This window comes from Phascolarctos cinereus, unplaced genomic scaffold, assembly GCF_003287225.1.
Source record: "Phascolarctos cinereus isolate Bilbo 61053 unplaced genomic scaffold, phaCin_HiC Scaffold_3;HRSCAF=262, whole genome shotgun sequence".
In the NCBI taxonomy this organism is placed as follows: domain Eukaryota; kingdom Metazoa; phylum Chordata; class Mammalia; order Diprotodontia; family Phascolarctidae; genus Phascolarctos; species Phascolarctos cinereus.
The window spans coordinates 237,176,947-237,189,152 of record NW_027555736.1 but is presented as its reverse complement, the minus strand read 5'-3'; the positions used below and the strand labels follow the sequence as shown (position 1 = coordinate 237,189,152).

The window sequence follows — 12,206 nt, the reverse complement described above, 5'->3', positions numbered from 1 at the left end:
AGCCATTGGGCAGTAGATTGTCACACCTTTTCCAATAGCATTGGTAGTGTTGACTTGATTATTATTCCCAGAGCAAGAGGTAAAAAGTAGAGATGAGGGGAGGTACCAATACTTATTTTGGAGAGGAGAGTGCATACTGGCTACGTCTTGGTGACCTAATGGGTGGGTAGATGGGATGAAATGATCTGAATGTCTTGAGATGAGGATTGACTTATTTACTCCAATTCACCCACTCTGTCCCCAAAATGTATGGGTTGAGTCCTGGGGTAAAGGGGAGGCAGCAGAATATTAACATTTAATGAATTAATTTCAATGTATAACATATCAAAACCACTTTAATTGCTCCCTCTACAGATTCTTCATACTTTTGTTCTCACTCACTTTTTCTCATATGCCTGTAGTTAGCGTATTCAGGTTCTACTTTTACATTATTTTGTGAAGCTCATTCCAGATTTTTTTATAATCCTCTTTCTTGTCAGTTTCAATTACATTAGGCTGCTTCCAGGTTTTTTGTTCAGTTACAAAAATACTTAATGAATTAGTTTTTAATGGAGCAGGCAGTTCTAGGTGCTCAGCCCTGCGGATCGTAGATTTCTGACATATGAGAAATTAAATTAATCCTTTGTGAAGGGGGTATTCCAGTGCTTGGGCCAAAGGCTTTATCCTGTGGTTTTACTATGGGCTCTCATTCTGTGATTTGGGAAGATCACTGTGATTATTGTTCTTGAAAGGGCTCATCACCTTTGTGGTTAACGTGAAAAAGTATAGTTAGCTATTGGAACAAAAGATTCCTTGGGAATGTATGGCAGGTGACAGAGGCATCAAACGTATTTTTGATATTTTAGTGGATAGGCGTGTCAACAAGAAATCAAAGTTTTTGAAAAGTGAGGTGAGAAATGCACAAGAAAAGGAATATTGGCAGAAATGGCTCTGGAAATAGCTGTGGGACATAGAAATAGCTAGCACTTCTACAGTGCTGAAAGGTTTGCAAAACACTTTACATGCTATCTCATTTGTTCCTTACAATATAACCCTGTGAAGTAGGTGCTAATAATATCACATTTATAAAGGTGAAGAAACTGAGCCTGAGAGAAGGTAAGTGACTTGTCCAGGGTCACTGAACTTGTATCTGAAGGACTGGAACACAGATTATTCTGACTCTAAGTATTATCTATTGCTCCATCTAGCAGTTTTATTTGTATATAAAAATAAATAAAACTGAATAAGGGGAACTTGGGGTAGTTAGGTGGCACATGGGATAGAGTGCTGGTCCTAGAGTCAGGAAGACCAGAGTTCAAATCCAACCTCAGACACTTACTAGTTATGTGACTCTGGGCAAGTCACTTAACCCTGTTTGCCTCAGTTTCCTCATCTGTAAAATGAACTGGAGAAGGAATGGCAAACCACTCCAGTATCTTTGCTAAGAAAACCCCAGGGGCAGCTAGGTGGCACAGTGGATAGAGCACCAGCCCTGAAGTTAGGAGGACCTGAGTTCAAATCTGGCCTCTGACAAACACTTGACATTTACTAGCTGTGTGACTCTGGGCAAGTCATTTAACCCCAACTGCTAAAAAAAAAAATCGGGTTGCAAACTGGTTGTTAAGGAAGTAGAGGAAAAAGTTATTCAGAGTTGAAAATTGTCACTACATGTCTTTGGGGCAGCTAGGTGGTGCAATGGATAGAACACTGGCCCTGGATTCAGGAGGACCTGAGTTCAAATCTTGCCTCAGACACATAACACTTACTGGCTGTGTGACCCTGGACAAGTCACTTAACCCCATTGCCTAGCCAAAAACAAAAAAACAAAACCAAAAGAAAACCCCAAATGGGATCATGGAGAGTTGGATAGGACTGAAATGATTCAACAACAGCAAAGGGGGACTTCCATTTGGGATCCAGGTCCAAGTGTCTCCAAGTGTGAGTAATGTCCTCAAAAATACCTCAGTGTGATAGTAGCCCCTATATAAGAGGAAAGTTTATTTTTTTTTTCTTGAATTAAAAATAAAGTGAGCATTTTATTTGCTCAACTTTTCTGAGTTTAGCCAGTCCTCAGATGACAGACATGTAGTGCATCACTGGGCCTGGGAGAGAAGCCTTTCTGTCTATGTAGAATCCGTCAGAGTTTGCACTTCCTTGGAAAAAATTTTGAAAACCCAGTATCACCCACACATTACGATGATGCTTCCGATTAGTACCTTAGTGGAGAAATTAATATGGCAATTTTATTTAACATAGGGACTAGTTAAGTTAAAGAGCCAATAGCAGAAAGATTAGTAATGTTTTTCCATTTAGTGAAACACTTAATTAATTTTTCAAAGAACAAATTTTGTTTTGACACACATACAAAATCCCAGCATACTTGTACTTCAGTTGAATTATAATCCACTCCTCAAATAGTTAAGTAAAAGAGCATAAAAGTATGACCCTGACTAACAGTATGTGTAATTTTATACTTTAATAATTTTCCATTTGTTAAAAGGAAAGAATCAAGGCAGATGTATAAGTTAGCATTGTACTTGTCCTGTGAATTCATTGTCTCTCCTGTCTTAGATGCTGTCTCTTCCCAACTTTTGTTTCTGTCAGGGGCATTAGTGGTCTTCCAGGCAATCAGGTTTTCAACCTGGTGGTTGTCCTTGACTCCTTACTCAATTTTACTTCACTAACGTCTCTGTCCCTTAATTTCTCCTGAGATGGCCCTCTTCTCTTTCCCCCCCACCCCCATTAAGTTCTTCCTCACCTGTTATCTGGATTACTTTGAAAGCCTACCAACTAGTCTCCCTGACTCAAGTTTCTTTTTCTCCAATCTATCCTCCACACAGCTGCCAAAATGAGTTTCCCAAAGTCCAAGTTTGAGCACGTCATTCTGTTTAGTCACTGTAACAATTTCATATTGCCTTTGGTTAAAATGCAGGCTCTCTTTAGCTTTTAAAGCCTCTCACAACTTGGTCCCAGCCTACCTTTCCAGGCTTATCGTACATTAATCTCTTTCCAACACTCTGGGGTTAATTCAAACTAGATTTATTGCTGTTGTTTTTTTAACAAACAGGGGTGTTGTGAGGTTCAAATGAGATAAATGGACATAAAGCACTTTGCAAACCTTTAAGTGTAATACAAATGCCAGGTATCATCATCACCATCATCACCATCATTATCATCATTACTATTATTATTAAAGTACATTTGATGATGATGTCATTTCTTGAGTGTCCCACTGTACTCTTAGTAGAGCAATATAAAGGTGTGCTATTAAATATTTAACAACCAGGCTCTCTTGGCGGGAAAATATGCGCACTTTTAAATTTAACCTGCATTATTAATGTAAGGTGACAGTGAGTTAGTCTTTCAGTGACATTTTCTGCAGTAATCAAGCAGCACCATTTAAAAAGATGTCTTTCTGTGGGAGTTTTTCAAAGAGGGGCAAGGATGTTATAAATACTCTCAACTCCGTTATAAACAAAAAACCCCAATTACAACAAAGGTATTTTCTCACAAAAAGAGCAGTCCAAGCAATATGGCACTTATGAACACTTTCTTAAGTCTAGACAATCAACAAAATAATAAACCAAGCCTTGATTTATAGTGATTGATGATTTCTGAGGTGTAAATATTGACCCCGAAAATTTAATAATTAGCTCTTCCAAGACGGTTAGAGCTGTCTCTGGCACACCCCTGTGAGTCACAAAATACACTCCATCTTTTGCCTCTGCACCTTTGCATTGGATAACCCTCCATGCCTGGAATGTCTTACTACCTTACCTTTGCCCCTTAGAATCCTTATTTCCTTTATAACTCTGTTCAAGAACTGTCTACAGTCTTCCCTGACCCTTCCTCCCCAATGGCAGCTGTCTCCTACCCAAATATTTACTTAATTTATTTTGTATACATTTTGAATATACTTATGTGTACACTTTGTTTCCCCCAAAAGCACATAAGCTTCTTGAGGGCTTGCTGTTTCATTTTGGCCTTTATCTTTTTATCACCTAATGAGTGACACATAGTAGACACTTAATATGTGATTTGATTTTTTTATCTGCTATTTAAAGTTGTCTTTTTATGTTATAATAATTGTGCATATCACTCATTTGGTTCTGTTTGGTTGACTTCGCATCATGAAAGAAAATGAGCTAAAGAAGGATTTAATTATTGACTGGTATCCCAGACCTAAATAAATAAAAAGGAGGGCGTGCTCATTAAGTCTGCCGAAGACGCAAAGCTATGAGGGATAACGAACACCATGGACAATAGAGTCAGGATCTAAGAAAATCTTTGTAGGCTAGAGAACAGGGCTGAGAAAATCTCTGCAGACTAGAGAACAGGGCTGAGAAAATCTCTGTAGGCTAAAGAACAGGGCTGAATCTAATAAGGTGAAATTCAATCAGGCTAAGTATCAAGTATTATAGTTGCATACAAAAACATCAACTTCACAAGTACAAAATGGGGAAGACATGGTTAGATAGCAGTTCTGAAAAAGATTTGGGGGTGTTAGTAGATGGCAAGCTCAGGATGAGCTAGTAGTATGATATGGTAGCTAAAATTGCTAATGTTCTCTTGGGTTGCATTAAGAGAGAGACATAGCTTCTAGGAATGGGGAGGGGGTACTCTCACTGTATTCTGTGACATCCAACCTCATCTGGAATATTTTGTTTGTTCTGGGCATCACAACATAAAAAGACATTAAATTGGAAAGTATCCAGAGGAAGACAATCAGTATGGTGAAGGACCTTAAATTTATGTAACAGATGATTAGGTGAAAGAATTGGGCATGTTTAGTCTGGAGAAGAGAAGAGTCCAGAGGGATATGATAAGTGCCTTTAAATATTTGAAGAGTTATTATGTGGAGGAGTGATCGGAATTGTTTCCTTTGACCCGTAGAAGAGCCTAATCGAGAACAATAGTTGGAGGTTGTAAAGAGGTCAGTTCAAGCTTGATGTTGGAATGTTGGGATGTGGGAAAATTGGGACACTAATGCATGGTTGGTGGAGTTGTGAACTGATCCAACAATTCTAGAGAGCAATTTGGAACTATGCCCAAAGGGCTATAAAACTGTTCATACTCTTTGGCTCAGCAATAACACTCCTAGGTCTGTATCTCAAAGAGATTTTGTTTAAAAAGTGAAAGGACTTATATATAGAAAAATATTCATAGCAGCTCTTTTTGTGGTGGCAAAGAATTGAAAATTGAAAGAATGCTCATCAATTGGGGACTGACTGAACAAGTTGTGGTATATGATTATGATGGTCTAGTACTATGCTATAAGAAATGAGCAGAATGGTTTCAGAAAAACCTGGGAAGACCTATCTAAACTGATGCAGAGTGAAGAGCAGAAGCAGGAGAACATTGTACACAGCAACAGAAATGTTGTATGATGATCAGCTGTGAATGACTCAGCTATTTTGATCAAGACATTGATCCAAGACAGCCGTGATGGACTTATGATGAAAAAAATGCTGTCTACTACTAGAGAAAGAACTGATGGAGTCTGAGTGCAGATCAAATCATACTTTTTAAACTTTATTTTTCTGTTTTTGTCTGTTTTCTTTTGCAATGAAAATGTTTTGTATGACTTCATATGTATAATCTGAATCAACTTGCTTGCCTTCTCAAGGACAGAGAGGGGGAGAACGGGGAAGGAGAATTTGGAACTCAAAATTAAAAAAAATAAATGTTAATTTTTTTTACATATAATTGAGAAATATTGAATGAAATAAAAATGTATTGGGAAGGGGAAAAATAAGCTTAATGTTAGGAAAAACTTACTAACAACTAGAGTTATCCAAAAGTGGAACGGGCTGCTTTGAGAGACGGAGGGCTCCTCCTCCTTAGAAGTCTTCAATCACAGGTTGGAAGACCATTTGTCTGCTATATATTACTAGGTATTTCTTTTCATATTTGGCTTGGACCAAATGGTTGCTGAGATCCCTTGCAATCCTGAAATTCTGTGATTCTGTGAAATAAAAACCCAGCTTTGGTTCTGCTAATGAGTCTTTTAGCTGATATTTAGTTTGAACATGTTTTCCAGGTTATAGTGCTTCTCTGAGTATTTTGTACTTACAGAATTAGTCCAAAAAGTTAATGAAAACTCAATCCTTACACAATATATAAGCTTTCTGGATAATTGTCTTGCATTTGGAATTAATATATCAAACTTTATCAATGTAATACAGATCTGTAGAAGACTAAACAAGTAGATATATCTTATTTCATTTCAACAAATTAGCTATGGTGAATGGATGGCATTTTATAGTCATTTCAAAAGTTCTTAGGTTACTGGGTCCTTCCTGATCTCTGAGGGCCATCTGCTGGAGAATCTCACTACATACTCAAGGCTAAAAAAGATTTCTATTTGATGACCATGCTTATATCAAATATAGAGTTTCTTAGGTGCATTTTCCGTGAAGAATGAGCAATTTCTAAAACTAACTTTTATCTTCTGACTTCCACATCTTGTTTATGATTTGATGTCTGAGATTTTTTTCTCTTGAAATTCTACCTGAGAAGTACATCCCATGCCATAGTGCTGCGACTGTTCTTTTGGTGAGGAAATGACTTTGTTGTAATTGCTTTTCCCTCTTTGAAACCCTCCTCCCCCCAAAAAAGAGACATGTTTAGAAGAGGTGCTGCTTGACTTGCTGCAGAAAATGTCATTGCAAGAAAAGTCACTGCAAGACTAATAAATTCACTGTACAATATTGACTACCCTACTTTCTTTTTTTTAGTTCCTTTTTCCACTTGAACTTTAGTTGTGATTGAATTTTAACCTTAGCAAAGAAAAATAAAAGATTGATGGAAAGAGTGATTTTTTCCCCTAGAATTGATAGGAATTAGTAGGCAGAAGATGTTAGCAAATTAACAGCTTATTTTACTAAGCAAGTGAGAATATAAAGTCTGCTGTCAGTCAATCAGCAAACATTAATGAAGAGCTTACTATGGCCCAGGCTGTGTGCTAAGTGCTGAGGATTCAGACACAAGTGGAACAGTCCTTGCCTTATGGAGCTCATATACTAATTGAAAACAGCACGTGCACATATAAGTATAGATGTAATATTTACAAAATGAATACAAGGTAGGTTTGGAAGGAAGTGCACTGACAGCTAGAAAACCAGGAGAAACTTCATGTATAAGGTGGTCTTTGAACTGCATCTTGAAGGAAACCAGCAATGCAGATTAAATTTAGGAGTAAAAGGATGGTCTTTCTTCAGAGAGGGCACAGTTGACATTAAATAACATCAAATTATAATGATCCTAATTATCCCAGATGCATGACTTGTGATGGCCTCATAAAGTACTATGGAGTGGTGAGATTATATATCATGATGAAGATGAAGAAAGGGTTTGGGAGGAGTAAGGCATAGAGAGATATGGAATTATAAGAGATTGCAATTGGAAAAAGGAATTTAATAGTTCTTTCCATGGAAGTAGAACACTTTTGGGGTGTGGCATTTAAAAAGGTTTGAGAGACATAATTTCTGGGCAATTTAATTATTTTGTTAATAATGTGAGCATTTTAATAAAAGGATGTTCATTTGGCCAGCTCTCTCTTAGACCAAAGACAATTCTGAAGGTGGGCTCATAGCTTATATGCCCTTTTGGAAGTAGCTGTTCCCCAGGATGGCAATCATATCTGATTGGCTAAAAATCAATGAGAGAATGAATATTATAATGAGGAGCTGGACTTGAACTTTGATTATTTCATCTGTGTCTTAAGTTAATCCCAGCCTTGTACAATGTATCAAAGAATTTATGTCCCACCCAAGCCTCTAGTAGAACATGGCTGCTCTACCAGGATGGGGTCTAGATAGAGGAGAAAGTTAGTTCAACCTTCAGAGACTGAGGTCTTTAAATGAGGATTAAAAAAAAGGGGAAGGGGCAGCTAGGTGGCCCAGGGGATAGGGCACTGTCCCTGGAGTTAGGAGGTCTTGAGGTTAAATCTGGCCTCAAGACACCTGAAACTTACTAGCTGTGTGACCCTGGGCAAGTCACTTAACCCATTGCCTAGCAAAAAAAACAAAATAAAACAAAACAAAAAATGAAAGGAAAAGAGGGAACTCTCAATCTCCCCAAATCATTGGTTAATAATCATTTCTCTCAGGGGTGATGGCAATAAAAGGAGTGTGAAGGAATAGGTTGTGGGAATTGAGCATATGGAAAACTGGGAAGTTAGGATATTTGAGGGAATATCAACGTGTTTACCGAAGTCCTTTTAGTATGAATGAGGCCTGGAATTGGGGTAGAGAGGGAGATTGTGATCCAGGCACTGAACTTATGGAGAAAGCAGGAAGAAATATGTGGGGGTTGGTAGCTAACAGTCTCCAGGATCCTGACTGGTTGATAAATTTGGAGAGAGTAAACCTCAAAGGAGGAGATGGTTGCTTGTGGTAGAGGGGCTTGGAATACTTCTTGCTCTTCACTGTCTCTTCCAGACTGTGATTATGGGGAATAAGGAGCATGGTAAGTCCTCTACAGGGCTTAGTGAATCCTAGAATGTGAGAGAAGGTTTCATCATACTGGAAAGGAAGGCACCAGGTTTCAGTGAGAACTAGAAGATAAAAAGAGAATGAGGGAAAGAGGTCTAAAATGAAGGGAAGTTTGTTAACTCTAAAGTGGGAGCTGGTATGAAGTAGGACAGTGGGGAAGGGGTATATGAGTAAGCAGAAGATAGAGAGGCAACCTTATCAGAACAAAGAATTTTAGGAAACTGCACTTAATCTTTTGTTGGGATGACTTGTCTCGGATACTTTCCATGGATACTGATTAGGAAGAAATTACAGAAAAATGTCATTTTGAAGACTGTCATAGAAGTTTTTCAAATCTACCAGACTTTTTGCAGTTCTTAGTTGTGGAGAACATGGGAATGAAAAACCAGAAAAGAGTTTGAGGGATCTGCATATAAAGTAATGGAATTTATCACCTACTGTCGCCTATTTTGGCTGGATCCAGAGAATTCCCCTTACCTCTCCCCCCCTGCTGTTTGGTCAGGTTCCTTTGCTCAGCACAGTGTATAGAGCGCTGAGCTTTCAGTGAGGAAGATGAGTTCAAAATCAGCCCCAGTCACTTAATGTGATCCTGGGCAAGTCACTTAACCTCTGTTTCCTTCAGTTGCCTCAGCTGTAAAATGGGAATAATAATTACCCCTACCTCTCAGAGTTGTTGTAAGGATCAAATGAGATAACATATGGAAATCACTTGCCTTTCTTTTTTATGTCAGTGGGAGTGAATCTAGTTACCCCTAAGTAAATTAAGTTTCTTCGATCAATCAACTCCAGCCAGAAATTTTAGCAATGAGTAAAGAAAAGAATCTGATCTATGCGGGGGTTGGCAAACTACAACCAACATAGGGGTTTTGCTAACCTCTGGTCAATAGAACACTAGACTAAACGGTGGATAGGCTTGTTTGTTTGTTTGTTTCAGTTTTAGTTCCTGTTGTAATCGATGTGGGTTGAAGTCAGTCATATATGACTGACCTGTTGATTCATTTCACAAGAAAAGAGGATAATATAACCTTGTGTCTATCTATCTACCTAAGTACCTCATAATATGACTTGGAAATATTATTTCTGTGTCATACTTTGTACTCCTTGACAGAAAGATATTGCATAAATACAAAGAATATAAAGTATTATGACAATAAGACAGTTGCCAAGAGAGGCTGTCAGAAAATCACAAGATAGAGAAGACAGCTTGCAGAGGAAAAGAAAGGAAACAAATATATCTAGACATTTTCCCCTTACCATTTGAAATGGAACATTTCTCTTTCTCGAGTGATATATACATCCCTGAGAATGACTGAGCATATCTCTCAATAACTACTTCTATGACTAGACACATTTAATACTTCATTCATCCTGCCATCACACTGGACGCACAAGTTGTATATGTCTATGTACTATCTCTTAAGTCTTATGGTGGGTTAGCTATCTGAAATAAAAGGTGCCTCCTTCCTAGGTCATGTAGGCTAGATATTATTAGAATCATTTATTATTTATTTATTTTTTTAAAACATCCTTTTTAAATTTTGAGTTCCAGATTCTCTCGCTCCCTCCTAGCCTCCCCCACAAAAGACAACCAATATATCAGTTTTACATGTGAAATCAGGCAGAACATTTCCATATTAGCCATACTGTGAGAAAAAAACCAAAGTGAGAAAATTATACATCAGTTTGCACTCAGAACTCACCACTTCTCTCTTTGGAGGTGCATAGCATTTTTTTATCATGAGTCCTTTGGCATTGTCTTGGATCAATACATTGATTGGAGTAGCCAAGTCCTTCACAGTTGATCATCACTGCAACATTACTGTTACTGTGCACAATGACCTCCTGGTTCTTCTCACTTCACTTTGCATCAGTTCATATAGGTTCATATGTTTTTCCTGAAGCCACACTGTTCATCATTTCTTATAGTACAATAGTACTCTATCAGAATCGTGTCACAATTTGTTCAATTGTTCCCAATTGATGAACATCCCATCAATTTCCAATTCTTTGTCACCACAAAAAGAACTGCTATAAATATTCTTGTATATATAGATTATTTTCCTTTTCGCACTTAGGGGGCATCATTTAGCTCTTGCATAGGGGACAAACTCTGTCCCTATTAGTGGCAGCACCTGCAGCAGGGTTCAACCTATTCCAAAGGGGCACCACTCAGGCTCCTCCATGGATCTGCCACAAATAGCATTCAGTCCCCCAAAGTGACCATGAGTTCAGTGTTCTATCCCTAGGACAGAAGCACAGTAGCACTACAAATACTACCCAGAAGTGGTCTTTGGGCCCCAGACCGCGGGTGGCTGGGTTGTGTGTAACACTCTGCCCTGGCATGAGGGGCAGCGCTAAGGTCCCAGCGCAGAAGGGAAGCACTTGGCCCTAGAATAGGGGAATGTTGCTAGGTCCCACAGTAGGGCAGAAGGCAGTATTTGGCCCCAGGAGGGTGGATAGTGGAAAGGGGCAACAGGTGAATCTCAGTAGGCAACTGATTGGCTACGTGCAATGAGAGTGAGGGATGGGGGATGACTTCGAGATTGTGAACTTGGGTGACTGGAAGGATGATGGTATCTCTCTCTCATTCTTTGTAAATAGTATTTAATTTTTTCCGATTACATGTAAAGATAGTTTCCAACATTCTTTTTTTTTTTTTTTTGGCTAGGCAATGGGGTTAAGTGACTTGCCCAGGGTCACACAGCTAGTAAGTGTCAAGTGTCTGTCAACATTCATTTTTTATAAGATTTGAGTTTCAAATGTTTTTCCCTCCCTTCCTTCCTGCCTCCCCAAGACAGTAGGCAATCTAATATAGGTTATATATATGCATCCATGTTAAACATATGTCCACATTAGTCATGATATGAAAGAAGAGACAGAACAAAAGGGAAAACCCATGAAAAAAGTGAAAATGGCATGCTTTGATCTGCATTCAGACTCCATAGTTCTTTCTCTGGATGTGGGTAGTATTTTCCAGCATGAGTCTTTTGGAATCGTCTTAGATCATTGCATTGCTGAGAAGAGCTAAGTTTATCATAGCTGATCATAGCACAATGTTGCTCTTACTGTGTACAATGTTTTCGTGGTTCTGCTCACTTCACTCAGCATCAGTTCAAATAAGTCTTTCCAGGTTTTTCCAAAAATCTGTCTGTTCATCATTTCTTATAGAACAATAGTATTCCATTCATATACTGCAAGTTGTTCATTCCCCCATCAAAGGACATTCCCTCAATTTCCATTTCTTTGACATCACAAAAAAAGCTACTATAAATATTTTTGTACAAATAGGTCCTTTACCCTTTTTTTAATGAGATGATAGTATCTTCTAAAAAGAAATGGAGAAGTTCAGAAGAGGGGTGGGCTTTGGGAGAAAGGTAGCGAACTCTGTTTTGTACATATTGAGCTTGAGATACCTATGGATCATCCCATCATAAATGTCTAATGAATAATTGGTGGCATATCCCTGGAGCTTAGAAAGAGACCAGGCTAGTTACACAGGTCAGTCAGTTAATAAACATTTATTAAGTACCTACTTTGTGCCCAGCACTGTGCTAAGCATTGGACTTCCAAACATGAGTCTGGAAGTCATCTGCACAGAGATAACAATGGAATTCTTAGAAACTGATGAAGTCACCGAGAAAGATTGTAGAGAAAGTATAGAAGAAGACTTTGTACAAAACCTTGGGGTACACTCACAGTTAGGGAGTAGGATACGAATGATGATCTAGAAAA

The 12,206-nt window shown here is 38.4% G+C and overlaps 1 protein-coding gene across 2 annotated transcripts in view; it reads left to right on the top strand.

Annotated features, from left to right (window-relative positions):
* The window catches only part of ARMH4 (armadillo like helical domain containing 4), a 123,049-nt gene that overhangs the window by 34,169 nt on the left and 76,674 nt on the right, over window positions 1-12,206 (top strand). The window lies entirely within an intron of this gene.